This window comes from Ranitomeya imitator, chromosome 3, assembly GCF_032444005.1.
Source record: "Ranitomeya imitator isolate aRanImi1 chromosome 3, aRanImi1.pri, whole genome shotgun sequence".
Taxonomy (NCBI): domain Eukaryota; kingdom Metazoa; phylum Chordata; class Amphibia; order Anura; family Dendrobatidae; genus Ranitomeya; species Ranitomeya imitator.
The window spans coordinates 533228-549966 of NC_091284.1; the positions used below are offsets into that span (position 1 = coordinate 533228).

Consider the following 16739-nt stretch of genomic DNA (forward strand, 5'->3'; position numbering starts at 1 on the left):
ATAACCACAACATAACACCAACTGAGGAATCCATATACCCACGGACCCCCAGAGCAATTTAGCACCAAGTTCAAGGATCCCTCCCAACCGCCACAACGAGGGTCTTTTGACCACCTCAAAGACCCGAGACCCCACCACACCGAACCGCCATGGCCCTCTCGATACCCTATTGTAAACCGAGTGCCCATAAGTCAATGCCCACTGCATTCAAGTGCACACCATTGCCCAACAGAAATTTCTCACCCCCGTCAAGTTCAAAATGCAGAACAGCCACACCCCCATTCCGCAGGACAAAACCAGACACTGCCCGATTAAGTTTGATTCGGGCCTTATTAATCCTTACAACCGATTTTGCGTGGTGCCAACACCTGCGTGGCACAGTGTCCGACCAAACCACCGTTATGCCACTATACGACAGCCACAACCGTAACAGGTCATGTTTTATGTCCCTTACCAATTGTAACAACTATAGGGGATAATTCAGGAGACTCTTTGCATGGAACAAGACAACAGGACACAGTTTATAAGTGGTAAAGTTATATTAAACACGGTGATACAAACAGGTGCAGAGAGAAACTCAAGTCCAACACTTGGTGCAAATATCAAACGCAGCTCAGCAGTCTATAGGAAACTTGACACGAATATGTCCATGGTAGTCCAAACACAGATAGAAATGCTTATAAGGCAGTTCAAAGCAAATCTTAGCTCAACCAATGAGGCCTGATTAAAAGTCTCTGAATTTTGCAGAGCAGAAACAGCTAAGGCTACGTTCACATTAGCGTTTTGCGTGTTTGCGTCGGGCGACGCATGCGTCATGCGCCCCTATATTTAACATGGGGGACGCATGGACATGCGTTCTGCTGCGTTGTGCGACGCATGCGTTTTTTTTGCCGCAAGCGTCGGGCGCAGAAAACGCAACAAGTTGCATTTTTCTTGCGTCCAAATTTTGGCAAAAAACGACGCATGTGTCGCAAAACGCAGTGTTTTTGCATGCGTTTTGGTGCGTTTTTATTTGCATTGTGCGTTGCGTCGTCGACGCAGCGGTGCACAACGCAAATGTGAACGTAGCCTAACATGTCCAGCAAATGCAGATGGTAGTAACAGGAGCAGCAGATGAAGGAGGATTACTGAACACTGTAAAGCAGCAGGAACTCAGAGCAGAATGGAAGGATCTCCAACACAGGTTCACAGGAGCAGGTGCAAGGCCAGGGAGCAATCAGGAGCTGGCTGCAAAGCAGAATACTCTAGCACAGACTGAAGGCAGGGGTGGAGTTTTATAGCAGGAAAACAAGTGCACATGAGACCAAGGACGCCATGTTGGAAAAGGGCAGTAATGCACAAAAGTAAAAAATGTTCAGAGTCCTGACACCAATTCACGGAAAGGACGAACTCCCAAATCGTTACCTCCCGCATGAAGCACCAGAATATCTGGAGGCCTGTCAAGCCTAGCACTGTTATGCACCTCCTGGGTGACCCTGCTCCATTCCATGCCCCGGAAACCCAACCAGCGAACGACCGCCACGTCCCGATGGAAACCGAGCTGCCGTCTGTCTGGCCGCATATCCGCCCGCTGAGCACCCCAATGGACATAGGAATGGCCCAAGATCCAGACCAAGAGGGGTTTGGCACCTAGAACAAAAAGGGAAAACTTAACAGCGAACACCGCAAAGCAAAACACCCTATACCTCTGTACACACCCTGCTTTTTAGGGCCTAATGTAGCTCATGTAACGGTTAGACTCCCATCTCCCAATTCTCTGCACCACTTCAGGCGGCAAACCACCCGAAGCCGCCTCGGTCGCCGCCCCGATCCGAAATGAATGAGAGGCAAACTGGGACGTGTCCAATCCCAACAGCGCCAAGCCCTGGTGAAAAACTGCTACAAACTGTAACTTTGAAAGAAACGAGCCATCCGCATGGCACAACAAAGGACCCGTCTTCTCCGGCTCGAAATTAAGAAACCCCTGAAAACAACGCACGTGGCACATCAAAGAATCAACCACTGTGCCCAACACCACCCTTCGTACCCTTCCCAGCAGATCCATTTTACACCGCCGAATCCAAAATTCTACCTGACCATTAGCCAGCACCACATCCTTGGCCAGCAAACCTCCTCGCCTGCACCTGCTCGGAGCCACCAGTTCCCCGATACGTAATGCCCCAATGAAAGATAAGGAAAAAGCCAGACAAAAAAGTGCGACTTTAAAATCCTAAACGCAGACCTCCGACAAACGCTCCCCCAGCGATTCCAACATTTGAAAAGAAACCGGGCGTCTGTGGTCCCAAAACCGTTCCGTCGACCGAACCCCTTAAAAGCCTGCCGGACCAGAAACACTTTAGTCAAATCTCTAAGCCCTCGCATTCTAAAGCCGAAAGCCAAACCTGCACAAATACGCCCTGCCTTAGCGGCAGACCACCTATCCCTGGCCCCGTTACTCAGCCACAGCAATAAAGCTCCCACCTGATCATCCGCGGAACTGACAAACCTGCATGATTCCAACCACCCTTCCCATAACCCTGAAACTGACTGATAAGCGGCCCAAGTGCTGGGGGCCAAGGAAGCCCATATCAATTGTTCTGCTGCCCTGAGACCACACTCCAGAGTTCCGGTGGGCATTCCAAACCCAGTTCCTCTGCTGCTGGAGCCAGCAAACGAAATCGCTCCCACTGTAAACGAGACAAGGAATCAGCAATGGAATTCTGAACTCCAGGAACATGAGAGGCAGTAACATGTGCATTTAATGACAGGCAAGACAACACCAGCCACCGCAGGACCCGTATCACTTGAGGTGAAGATGCCGATAGGCTATTGATAGCGCAAACCACACTCATATTATTGCAATTGAACCGGACTCTCCTATTTCGAAACTCGGCCTTCCACAAGTGCACCGCCACCAGAATGGTCTCCAGCAGGGTCACATTTTTTACCCAACCATTCGTGAACCATTCAGCAGGCCACCACATAGCGCACCATTGTCCTCTGAAGTAGGCACCAAAACCTATGCCACCAGAAGCATCCGTAAACAGATCCAAATCCGCGTTGCCCACTACATCATCCATGAGCATGAATCCATGAGCAAAGATCTACAATTGTAATCTGCCAAAAACTGATCCCAAACCTCCAGATCCGCCCTGTGTTCAGCTGTCAAGCGTACAAAATGATGCAGTGCGCGGACCCCGCTTGTGGCGGCGGCCAACCTACGGGAAAAATCCCTCCCCATTGGAATAATGCGGCACGCAAAATTCAATTTAGCAAGAAGTGACTGAACCTCACGTAACTGCAACTTCTTCACCCGCCTCGCCCTCGTGAACTCGATCCATAACGCAACAACCTTCTCCTCTGGTAACCGACATTGCCAGTTCACCGTGTCAATAACAATGCCTAAAAAGAAAAGGCACATACAAGGCCCCTCAGTCTTACCCGGAGCCAAAGGCACGCCAAAACACTCTGCCACCCAACAAATCTGCAAAATTAACTTGCAGCATCTGGATTCCGCAGGACCAATACACAAAAAATCATCCAAGTAATGAGTCACAGAATCAAAACCAGACGTGTCCCGGACGACCCACTCAATGAAAGAACTAAACGCTTCGAAATACGAACAAGACAGGGAACAGCCCATAGGCAAATATCTGTCAACAAAAAACCCGCCGTTCCAAAAACACCCCAATAACCTCGAACTCTCAGGGTGGACCGGTAATAAACGGAAAGCGTATTCAATGTCAGTTTTCGCCAAAAGGGCTCCCCTACCACAACAACGTACCCAACGAGCAGCTTCATCAAAAGACGTGTAAACAACCGAGCAGAGTTCAGGGTAAATCCCGTCATTTACCGATCTGCCCCGAGGATACGACAAATGGTGAATCAGCCTGAACTTATTAGGTTCTTTCTTAGGCACAACACCCAAAGGTGAGACCACCAAGTCCACCAAGGGCGGGGGGCCTGAAAAGGTCCTGACATTCTGCCCAACGCAACTTCTTTCATCAATTTCTCTGTAACAATGCCAGCATATTCCTCAGCGGACCTGAGTTTTTTTAAAAACCTAGGAATAACAAAGGGGGGAACCGGTATCTTAAAGCCATCCTGAAAACCAGACCGTATAAGTTCGGCCCCCTTCCTGTTCGGATACCTATTTAGATAAGGGGCCATCGCGCCCAGCTGCACTGGCGTCACCCCCTTTTGAAGTACCAGATTCGGGCTTTGACTTGTTCTTTTTGAAACATCTCGCATCACCATGGGAGGAACCATTGCAGTGCGAACACACATGCTTGAACTTGCACGTGGATCTGAATTTGCACTGGCCCTCATTGAATTGCCAGCATAAGCCGTGTTTCTGCACCACCGCCTGACCCTCGGCCCCTGCAGCAGTCCCTTGTAACGCAGACTGGCCGGTGTCCCCGGCCCCGCCCTGAAAGGGGTGGCCCAACCGCTTTGGCGCCATCACCCGCAGCCATAAACCAATGTCCTTTTGATCCCAGCATATAGCCGGCTGGATCGCCTTTCTCTGCCTAAACTGCTCATCGTATCGCAGCCATGCCTGGCCGTCATACACTCTGTGTGCCTCCCCGATCAAATCCTTATAGCAAAAAAGGCCAGAGCAATTTTCAGGCGCTTTCTCACCCACTACGCTCGCCAGGATGGCGAACGCCTGCAACCAATTAACGAAAGTCTGCGGTATAAGGCGCCACCTATGCTTCTCCTCCCCTTCCTTCTTAGGCCGGCATCACACTCAGCGTATAAAAATACGGTTTAGAATTTACGGCCGTAATACGCAGAAAAGTCCCCAAAATAGTGGTCCGTATCTCCTCCGTAGGCAAGGTGTGTCAGCGTATTTTGCGCATGGCATCCTCCGTATGTAATCCGTATGGCATCCGTACTGCGAGATTTTCTCGCAGGCTTGCAAAACCGACATACGGACATACAATGGATCCATGTGCTCCCAAAAACATAAAAATATATGTACTGTGTGTATATATATATATATATATATATATATATATATATATATATATATATATATATATATATACACAGTTATATGAAAAAGTTTGGGCACCCCTATTAATCTTAAGCTTAATGTTTTATAAAAATTGTTTTTTTTTGCAACAGCTATTTCAGTTTCATATATCTAATAACTGTTGGACACAGTAATGTTTGTGCCTTGAAATGAGGTTTATAGTACTAACAGGAAATGTGCAATCTGCATTCAAACAAAATTTGACAGGTGCATAGGTATGGGCACCCTTATCATTTTCTTGTTTTAAATACTCCTACCTACTTTTTACTGACTTACTAAAGCACTTTTTTTGGTTTTCTAACCTCATTGAGCTTTGAACTTCATAGCCAGGTGTATGCAATCATGAGAAAAGCTACTTAAAGTGGCCACTTGCAAGTTGTTCTCCTGTTTGAATCTCCTCTGAAGAGTGGCATCATGGGCTCCTCAAAACAACTGTCTAATGATCTTAAAACAAAGATTATTCAACATAGTTGTTCAGGGGATGGATACAAAAAGCTGTCTCAGAGATTTAACCTGTCAATTTCCACTGTGAGGAACATAGTAAGGAAATGGAAGAACACAGGTACAGTTCTTGTTAAGGCCAGAAGTGGCAGGCCAAGAAAAACATCAGAAAGGCAGAGAAGAAGAATGGTGAGATCAGTCAAGGACAATCCTCAGACCACCTCCAGAGAGCTGCAGCATCAACTTGCTGCAGATGGTGTCACTGTGCATCGGTCAACTATACAGCGCACTTTGCACAAGGAGAAGCTGTATGGGAGAGTGAAGCAAAAGAAGCCGTTTCTGCAAGCACGCCACAAACAGAGTCGGCTGAGGTATGCAAAAGCACATTTGGAGAAGCCAATTTCTTTTTGGAAGAAGGTCCTGTGGACTGATGAAACCAAGATTGAGTTGTTTGGTCATACAAAAAGACGTTATGCATGGCGGCCAAAAAACACAGCATTCTAAGAAAAACACTTGCTACCCACAGTAAAATTTGGTGGAGGTTCCATCATGCTTTGAGGCTGTGTGGCCAATGCCGGGAATCTTGTTAAAGTTGAAGGACGCATGAATTCCTCTCAGTATCAGCAGATTCTTGACAATAATGTTCATGAATCAGTGACAAAGTTAAAGTTACGCAGGGGATGGATCTTTCAGCAAGACAATGATCCAAAACACCGCTCCAAATCTACTCAGGCATTCATGCAGAGGAACAATTACACTGTTCTGGAATGGCCATCCCAGTCCCCAGACCTGAATATCATTGAACATCTGTGGGATCATTTGAAGAGGGCTGTCCATGCTCGGCAACCATCAAACTTAACTGAATTGGAATTGTTTTGCAAAGAGGAATGGTCAAAAATACCTTCATCCAGGATCCAGGAACTCATTAAAAGCTACAGGAAGCGACTAGAGGCTGTTATTTTTGCAAAAGGAGGATCTACTAAATATTAATGTCACTTTTCTGGTGGGGTGCCCATACTTATGCACCTGTCAAATTTTGTTTGAATGCAGATTGCACATTTTCTGTTAGTACAATAAACCTCATTTCAAGGCAGAAACATTACTGTGTCCAACAGTTATTAGATATATGAAACTGAAATAGCTGTTGCAAAAAAAACAATTTTTATAAAACATTAAGCTTAAGATTAATAGGGGTGCCCAAACTTTTTCATATAACTGTGTATGTATATGTATATATATATATATATATATATATACATATATATATATATATATTTCATCCAGCGCGAGATAGCTTAAAAGCCGGTAATTCAATTGCCGGCTTTTGCTATCTCCTTCCTAAACCCGACATGATATGAGACATGATTACATACAGTAAACCATCTCATATCCCCATTTTTTTTTTGCATATTCCACACTACTAATGTTAGTAGTGTGTGTGTGTGTGTGCAAAATTTGGCCGTTCTAGCTATTAATTTAAAGGGTTAAATCGCGGAAAAAATTGGCGTGGGCTCCCGCGCAATTTTCTCCGCCAGAGTGGTAAAGCCAGTGACTGAGGGCAGATATTAATAGCCTGGAGAGGGTCCATGGATACTGCCCCCCCCCCCCAGCTAAAAACATCTGCCCCCAGCCACCCCAGAAAAGGCACATCTGGAAGATACGCCTATTCTGGCACTTGGCCACTCTCTGCCCATTCCCGTGTAGCGGTGGGATATGGGGTAATGAAGGTTTAATGCCACCTTGCTATTATAAGGTGACATTAACCCCTTCCCGACCTGTGACACAGCGTATGCGTCATGAAAGTCGGTGCCAATCCGACCTGTGACGCATATGCTGTGTCACAGAAAGATCGCGTCCCTGCAGGCCGGGTGAAAGGGTTAACTCCAATTTCACCCGGCCTGCAGGGACAGGGGGAGTGGTAGTTTAGCCCAGGGGGGGTGAAGCTTCACCCCCCCGTGGCTACGATCGCTCTGATTGGCTGTTGAAAGTGAAACTGCCAATCAGAGCGATTTGTAATATTTCACCTAAAAAACTGGTGAAATATTACAATCCAGCCATGGCCGATGCTGCAATATCATCGGCCATGGCTGGAAACACTTATGTGCACCCACCCCACCCCACCGATCGCCCCCCCCAGCCCCCCGATCTGTGGTCCGCTCCCCTCCGTCCTGTGCTCCGCTCCCCCGTCCTCCTGTCCGCTCCCCCCGTGCTCCAATCACACCCCCCGTGCTCCAATTAAACCCCCCGCACTCCGATCACCCCCCCGCACAGCGATCCCCCCCGTGCTCCGATTCCCCCCCCCATGCTCCGATCCACCCTCCTGCACAGCGATCCCCCACCCCGTGCTCCAATCCACCCCCCCGTGTTCCGATCCACCCCCCCATGCTCCGATCCAAACCCCCCCACCCCCCCCCCCCCGTGCTCCAACGCTCCCCCCGTGCCCTGATCTCCCCCCCCCTTATACTTACCTCCCGGGATCCGTCCGTCTTCTTTCCTGGGCGCCGCCATCTTCCAAAATGGCGGGCGCATGTGCAGTGCGCCCGCCGAATCTGCCGGCCGGCAGATTCGTTCCAAAGTGAGTTTTGATCACTGAGATAGGTTATATCTCAGTGATCAAAATAAAAAAAAAAATAGTAAATGACCCTCCCCCCTTTGTCACCCCCATAGGTAGGGACAATAAAAAAAATAAAGAATTTTTTTTTTTTTTTTACACTAAGGTTAGAATAGGGTTAGGGTTAGGGGTAGGGTTAGGGTTAGGGGTAGGGTTAGGGCTAGGGTTAGGGTTAGGGGTAGGGTTAGGGCTAGGGTTAGGGTTAGGGTTAGGGTTTCGGTATGTGCACACGTATTCTGTTCCTCTGCGGATTTTTCCGCTGCGGATTTGATAAATCCGCAGTGCTAAACCGCTGTGGATTTATCGCGGATTTACCGCGGTTTTTCTGCGCATTTCACTGCGGTTTTACAACTGCGATTTTCTATTGGAGCAGTTGTAAAACCGCTGCGGAATCCGCAGAAAGAAGTGACATGCTGTGGAATGTAAACCGCTGCGTTTCCGTGCAGTTTTTCTGCAGCATGTGTACAGCGATTTTTGTTTCCCATAGGTTTACATTGAACTGTAAACTCATGGGAAACTGCTGCGGATCCGCAGTGTTTTCCGCAGCGTGTGCACATACCTTTAGAATTAGGCTATGTGCACACGGTGCGGATTTTGCTGCGGATCCGCAGCAGTGTTCCATCAGGTTTGCAGTTCCATGTAAACATATGGAAAACCAAATCCGCTGGGCCCATGGTGCGGAAAATACCACGCGGAAATGCTGCGTTGTATTTTCCGCAGCATGTCAATTCTTTGTGCGGATTCCGCAGCGTTTTACACCTGTTCCTCAATAGGAATCCACAGGTGAAATCCGCACAAAAAACACTGGAAATCCACGGTAAATCCGCAGGTAAAACGCAGTGCCCTTTACCCGCGGATTTTTCAAAAATGATGCTGAAAAATTTCACACGAATCCGCAACGTGGGCACATAGCCTTAGGGTTAGGGTTGGAATTAGGGTTGTGGTTAGGGGTGTGATTAGGGTTATGGCTACAGTTGGGATTAGGGTTAGGGGTGTGGGGGGGTTAGTGTTGGAGGTAGAATTGAGGGGTTTCCACTGTTTAGGCACATCAGGGGTCTCCAAACGCAACATGGCGCCACCATTGATTCCAGCCAATCTTGTATTCATAAAGTCAAATGGTGCTCCCTCAATTCCGAGCCCCGACGTGCGCCCAAACAGTGGTTTACCCCCACATATGGGGTATCAGTGTACTCAGGACAAACTGCGCAACAATTACTGGGGTCCAATTTCTCCTGTTACCCTTGTGAAAATAAAAAAATGCTTGCTAAAACATCATTTTTGAGGAAAGAAAATTATTTTTTATTTTCACGGCTCTGCGTTGTAAACGTCTGTGAAACACTTGGGAGTTCAAAGTGCTCACCACATATCTAGATAAGTTCCTTGCGGGGTCTAGTTTCTAAAATGGGGTCACTTGTGGGGGGTTTCTACTGTTTAGGCACACCAGGGGCTCTGCAAACGCAACGTAACGTCCGCAGACCATTCCATCAAAGTCTGCATTTCAAAAGTCACTACTTCCCTTCTGAGCCCCGACGTGTGCCCAAACAGTGGTTTACCCCCACACATGGGGTATCAGCGTACTCAGGAGAAACTGGACAACAACTTTTGTGGTCCAATTTCTCCTGTAACCCTTGGGAAAATAAAAAATTCTGGGCTAAATAATTATTTTTGAGGAAAGAAAACGTATTTATTATTTTCACGGCTCTGTGTTATAAACTTCTGTAAAGCACTTGGGGGTTGAAAGTGCTCACCACATATCTAGATAAGTTCCTTTGGGGGTCTAGTTTCCAAAATGGGGTCACTTGTGGGGGGTTTCTACTGTTTAGGCACACCAGGGGCTCTGCAAACGCAACGTGACGCCCGCAGACCATTCCATCAAAGTCTGCATTTCAAAAGTCACTACTTCCCTTCGGAGCCCCGACGTGTGCCCAAACAGTTTTTTACCCCCACACATGGGGTATCAGCGTACTCAGGAGAAACTGGACAACAACTTTTGTGGTCCAATTTCTCCTGTAACCCTTGGGAAAATAAAAAATTCTGGGCTAAATAATTATTTTTGAGGAAAGAAAACGTATTTATTATTTTCACTGCTCTGTGTTATGAACTTCTGTGAAGCACTTGGGGGTTCAAAGTGCTCACCTCACATCTAGATAAGTTCCTTTCGGGGTCTAGTTTCCAAAATGGGGTCACTTGTGGGGGGTTTCTACTGTTTAGCCACATCAGGGGCTCTGCAAACGCAACGTGACGCCCGCAGAGCATTCCATCAAAGTCTGCATTTCAAAACGTCACTACTTCACTTCCGAGCCCCAGCATGTGCCTAAACAGTGGTTTACCCCCACATAAGGGGTATCAGCGTACTCAGGAGAAACTGGACAACAACTTTTGGGGTCAAATTTCTCCTGTTACCCTTGGGAAAATAAAAAATAGCGGGCTAAAAAATCATTTTTGAGAAAAGAATTTTTTTTTTAAATTTTCATGGCTCTGCGTTATAAACTTCTGTGAAGCACTTGAGGGTTCAAAGTGCTCACCACACATCTAGATTAGTTCCTTTGGGGGTCTAGTTTCCAAAATGGGGTCATTTGTGGGGGATCTCCAATGTTTAGGCACACAGGGGCTCTCCAAACGCGACATGGTGTCCGCTAATGATTGGAGCTAATTTTCCATTTGAAAAGCCAAATGGCGTGCCTTCCCTTCTGAGCCCTGCCGTGCGCCCAAACAATGGTTTACCCCCACATATGGGGTATCTGCGTACTCAGGACAAACTGGACAACAACATTTGTGGTCCAATTTCTCCTATTACCCTTGGCAAAATAGGAAATTCCAGGCTAAAAAATCATTTTTGAGAAAAGAAAAATTATTTTTTATTTTCATGGCTCTGCATTATAAACTTCTGTGAAACACCTGGGGGTTTAAAGTGCTCAGTATGCATCTAGATAAGTTCCTTGGGGGGTCTAGTTTCCAAAATGGGGTCACTTGTGGGGGAGCTCCAATGCATAGGCACACAGGGGCTCTCCAAACGCTACATGGTGTCCGCTAACAATTGGAGCTAATTTTCTATTCAAAAAGTCAAAAGGCGCGCCTTCCCTTCCGAGCCCTGCCGTGTGCCCAAACAGTGGTTTACCCCCACATATGATGTATCGGCGTACTCGGGAGAAATTGCTCAACAAATTTTAGGATCCATTTTATCCTATTGCCCATGTGAAAATGAAAAAATTGAGGCGAAAATAAATTTTTTGTGAAAAAAAAAAGTACTTTTTCATTTTTACGGATCAATTTGTGAAGCACCTGAGGGTTTAAAGTGCTCACTAGGCATCTAGATAAGTTCCTTGGGGGGTCCAGTTTCCAAAATGGGGTCACTTGTGGGGGAGCTCCAATGTTTAGGCACACAGGGTCTCTCCAAATGCGACATGGTGTCCACTAACGATGGAGATAATTTTTCATTCAAAAAGTCAAATGGCGCTCCTTCCCTTCCGAGCCTTACCATGTGCCCAAACAGTGGTTTACCTCCACATGTGAGGTATCAATGTACTCAGGAGAAATTGCCCAACAAATTTTAGGATCCATTTTATCCTGTTGTCCATGTGAAAATGAAAAAATTGAGGCTAAAAGAATTTTTGTGTGAAAAAAAAGTACTTTTTCATTTTTACGGATCAATTTGTGAAGCACCTGGGGGTTTAAAGGGCTCACTATGCATGTAGATAAGTTCCTTGGGGCGTCTAGTTTCCAAAATGGGGTCACTTGTGGGGGAGCTCCAATTTTTAGGCACACGGGGGCTCTCCAAACGTGACATGGTGTCCGCTAAAGAGTGCAGCCAATTTTTCATTCAAAAAGTCAAATGGCGCTCCTTCCCTTCCAAGCCCTGCCGTGCGCCCAAACAGTGGTTTACCCCCACATATGAGTTATCAGCGTACTCAGGACAAATTGGACAACAACTTTCGTGGTTCAGTTTCTCCTTTTACCATTGGGAAAATAAAAAAAATTGTTGCTTAAAAATCATTTTTGTGACTAAAAAGTTAAATGTTCGGGACTTCCGGGAGGCGGGACACATAGATGGCCGCATCTTAATCAGCTCTCTGCTGGCGGGACCTAAAGTGCACCCTACGGTGCCCACAGACGCCGCATTTGTACCAGACAAATAACCGGAGGCTCACTGCAGGGGCCAGGCATCACCACCTGCCTTCTTCTCCCGGAATCAAGGGCTGCACGAGCCTGAAATTAACCTCCCGGCCGCCGCACGTGCTCTCCCGCCCGCCATCTTGGAGGCCTGGGTGTGGGAGCTTTTCACCCCGCTGCCAGGGGACTCCTACTGAAGACAGGAGCCAGGTAGGAGCGGAACCCCGCAACATAGAGGCCTCCAAACAGTGTGTGCTTCTGCCGGCAAAAGAGACCATATACAGACAGCAGCAGCCAGCGGCACCCGAGAGACTGCATCCCCCGCCCCCCCTCCCCTCCGCCGACATACTTTCATGCTCCATCAACACACCGCTCAGCCCAGTAAGGAGGAAGTTGCTCCTGGGAGACTGCAACTGCTCCAGCGTTTGCAAAGTACTTGGGGAGAGATCATTATCTCCCCAGGTTTCCTTCCACAAAACCCTCGTCAGGAGATTGAATTTTACAGACTGTTAATACAGGCTGCACTTCCAAAATTGACCACCAGAGGGAGCCAACACTCCACCATTTAAAATAACTGTAAGATAATTATACAAAGGAAGGAGAGAGAAAAAGGGGAAAAAAGAAAAATGTAACCTTCCTTATTGCATGACTCCCTAGTTAACACTTCTGCTGCATCCATTTTTACAGACATTCTGATGGAAAAATATCTCACCACACCTAAAACAAATATGGCCAACAAAAATCCTCCCAAAAGAACAACGGGAACAAATAAAGATAAAAATATAAATAAGACCCCTTCGGCACCAAAAATGCAAGCCGAGAAAGGCTCACCTTCTCCGAATAAGTCTGATGACTCAGCTACCCAGGGGGACTTTGATGATACCCAGATGGAGACACTAGCAATAAAAGTCTCTAAGATCCTCATGCCAATGTTTGACTCAAAATTCAACCAACTGCAGACCTCTATTAATTCAGTGCTCACGCAAATTACCACGCTGACACAAAAAATAGGGGAACTGGAGAATCGTGTGGTGGACTGCGAGACCTCCACCTCAGATATCCGCTCAATCCTTACACGCCAACAAACCACCATTGACTACTTGAAAGACAAGGTCGATGACTTGGAGAACCGGAGCCGAAGGAGTAACCTGCGGTTCGTGGGCATACCCGAATCGATAAAGGGAGAGGATCTCATCACTTTGTTAACAAAGGACTTACCTAAGGCCCTAGACTTATCTTTCCCACAGAATCCTCCTTTGATCGAAAGAGCACACCGATTGGGAGACCAGATCCCTGATGAGAAAAGGAGACCAAGACCAGCGATCGCTAAATTTCTATACTACACGGCTAAAGAGGCCATTCTTAAAGCATATAGACAGCGGCGTTCACTTATTATCAGAGACTTTCGGGTCTTAATATTTCAGGACTTCTCACCAACAGTGACTGCCAGGAGAAAGTTATTTACCCCAATCTGCAGTCAACTGGTAGAGAAGAACATCAGGTTCCAGTTGCTATTTCCGGCCAAACTCAAGGTGACAGAGAATGGCCGAACAACCGTATATACAGACCCGGATGCAGCGAAAGCGCACTTCCTCCCTCAAAATGATGCTGACTAGGAGAGTCAATTAAGATGATATTGACCCCCTCATTTGTGTTATGGCAGAACGTTACTTTATCTGTCAATTATCCATGTTAATGTTTATATGTTTAAAAGTTTATGTCTCCCATTCTGGGAAAGTTAACTTGTTGCGTTTTTCCCATCAGCTTCAACCTTCCCCCTTCTCCCCGAGGGCACACGGCTTCTTACCATGTCCTGCCTACCTTGAGGGACCTGCTCGCTGGGACAGGACCCGAGAGATCCAGAAGCAAATATTTCCGATAATCAAGATGCCCAGAGCTGGAGTGGGATGAGTACCGCATCCACACAAATTACACCAATACATACACAACCACATACATTCATTTCTTGGAACGTGGCGGAATTGAACTCCCCGGTGAAGCGCAAGCGCGTTTTAACCCATTTGAATAGATTTAAACCCGATGTTGTTTTCCTTCAGGAAACCCATTGGAAACAGGGAGAGGGTAATTCTCTACGAGCTTCTTGGATTCAAGGGTGCTACACGGCCACACATACCACCAAATCGAGGGGCGTGGCAATTTTGCTGGGGACTTCGTTATCTTACACGTTGCTGGAGGAATACTCTGACGCAGAGGGAAGATTTCTATATCTCTTACTCCAGATTGGAGACACTGTTTACACACTGCTTAATATCTACGCTCCAAACAGCCCTAACAGCACTTTTTTCTCTAATCTATATCAATTTTTATTATCTAAACGTATAGACAACCTTATCCTGGGTGGAGATTTCAATGTCGCTCTTTCCCCACATCTGGACAGGTCATCCAACTCGCCTCATGACAATCAGACTGCCCAAATTATTGTAAAAATAATGCAGCACATTGGTTTGTGCGATCCTTGGCGCGTGCTCCACACCACGGAGAAAGACTATACATTCTATTCACGGGTGCATGATGTGCATTCAAGAATAGATTATTTTCTACTTACTGATACCCTGTTTGAAAAGGTGGAAAATACAACAATAGAAACCATCGAGGTGTCGGATCATGCGCCAATTACATTACGGCTCTTTCTGAACCCACCAAGATATCCCTTGAGGCATTGGAGATTTCCATCATATTTGTTTAATTCAGAGGATTTTAGGGGATTTCTTCAGACACACTGGAACAACTTCCTAGATGATAACATGTCATCTTCCTCAGACACGTCCCTATTGTGGCGCACCTCTAAGGCAGTGATGAGAGGCCATATTACTTCCTACCTGATACATCAAAAGAGGGAAAAAAGGGCAAAATACCAACTTTTACACATGGACCTATTGACTGCTCACCAAGCCTATCTGATTGATCCCACAGACACACTTAAAAAACAAAATTATCTAGAAGCCAAACGACTCATCGATACTTTCACTATTGCCCAGGCTACAAGAAGTATAGATTTCACAAAGAACCATTATTATAGGTGGGGCGGAAGGACTGGCAGCTTATTGGCACGTCTAACTAAGCCGTTCCACTCTAGACGCACAATTGTACAGGTGAGACACCCAGAGAACCATCAAGTGGTCACATCAGAAAGGGACAAACAACAGGCCTTCCTAAAATATTACACTGAACTATACAGAGAACGACCATATAGCTCACAGGACACGTGGGATCTTATATCCTCGACCGCACTTCCAAAAATAACGAGAGACCAAAGGGAGCAGTTGTCAGCTCCAATAACTACTGAGGAGGTGCGGTCGACGATTGAGTCCCTACACAATAACAAATCACCAGGACCTGATGGTCTAACTGCTGAGTATTACAAGATGCTGCAGCCAAATATCATCCCCACGATGGTGGACTTACTTAATACCATATACACACAGGGGGAACAAGTGGAAGGCTTTCATGAAGCCCACACAATTCTTCTACCCAAACCAAATAAAGACCCTCTTGAGGTAGGCTCATATCGTCCGATATCCCTACTAAATGTAGACTATAAAATACTCACTAAAATCCTGGCGGATCGCTTGCAAGAGTTTCTGCCAGATTTACTCATACCTTCACAACTGGGTTTTACAAGAGGCCGTCACTCTGCTCTGGGGGTTAGGACGGCTGTAGCCGCAACAGTTCTTGCTAAACAACAAAATTGTCCTCCCACACTGCTACTCAGCCTTGATGCTGAGAAGGCATTTGACTCAATATCATGGAGCTTTCTGAACACGGTTTTAAGGTACAGAGGCTTTGGCGACATCTTTCTTAGACTTTTATACATCATACAACATAACGCAACCACTAAATTATCCATAAATAATTTATTATCTCCTCCAATCACTTTGGAAAGGGGAGCAAGACAGGGATGCCCAATCTCACCGATACTTTTTAATTTGGCATTAGACCCACTATTAAGGTACCTGCAGGAGTGGCCAGGCCTTCAGGGATTACAATTTGGGAACACAGAAATTAAAATGATGGCTTTCGCAGATGATATTTTAATCTTTATGTCAAGACCTCGGGTCAATCTGGGCCCTTTGCTTTCAATAGTAGAGCAAAAGGGAGCACTAGTGGGTTTCTCAATAAATGTGACAAAATCTGAAGCTTTGATGCTCTCGGGACCCGCAAAACCTACGTGGGCTCAAAAGTACCCTATTCAGTGGAAAACCCAATCTATTACATATCTGGGTGTTCAAATTACTAGATCTCCAGTAGAACTACAGCGGACCAACCTGCAGGCATTTATCAGGTCATTGCAAGATGACTTGAATGCATGGAGCAGGTTCACCCTATCTTTTATAGGTCGGGCAAACCTAATAAAAATGATCTCTTTCCCGCGGTTGTTATACCTGTTTAATGTCCTGCCGTTCTATTTAAGACCTGTAGATGAACGCAACATCAATAGACTATTCCGCAATTTCATATGGCAGGGAAGGAGACCTAGAATTGGACTGTACATCCTCCAGCAGCCTAAGACTAATGGGGGAATCAATTTCCCAGATGTTA

At 46.4% G+C, this 16739-nt stretch overlaps 1 protein-coding gene across 1 annotated transcript in view; it reads right to left on the reverse strand.

Moving 5' to 3' along the window:
* The window catches only part of LOC138671501 (uncharacterized), a gene marked incomplete at its 3' end in the record, with an annotated part of 224974 nt that overhangs the window by 123427 nt on the left and 84808 nt on the right, over positions 1 to 16739 (reverse strand). The gene's annotated exons all lie outside the window — the stretch shown is intronic.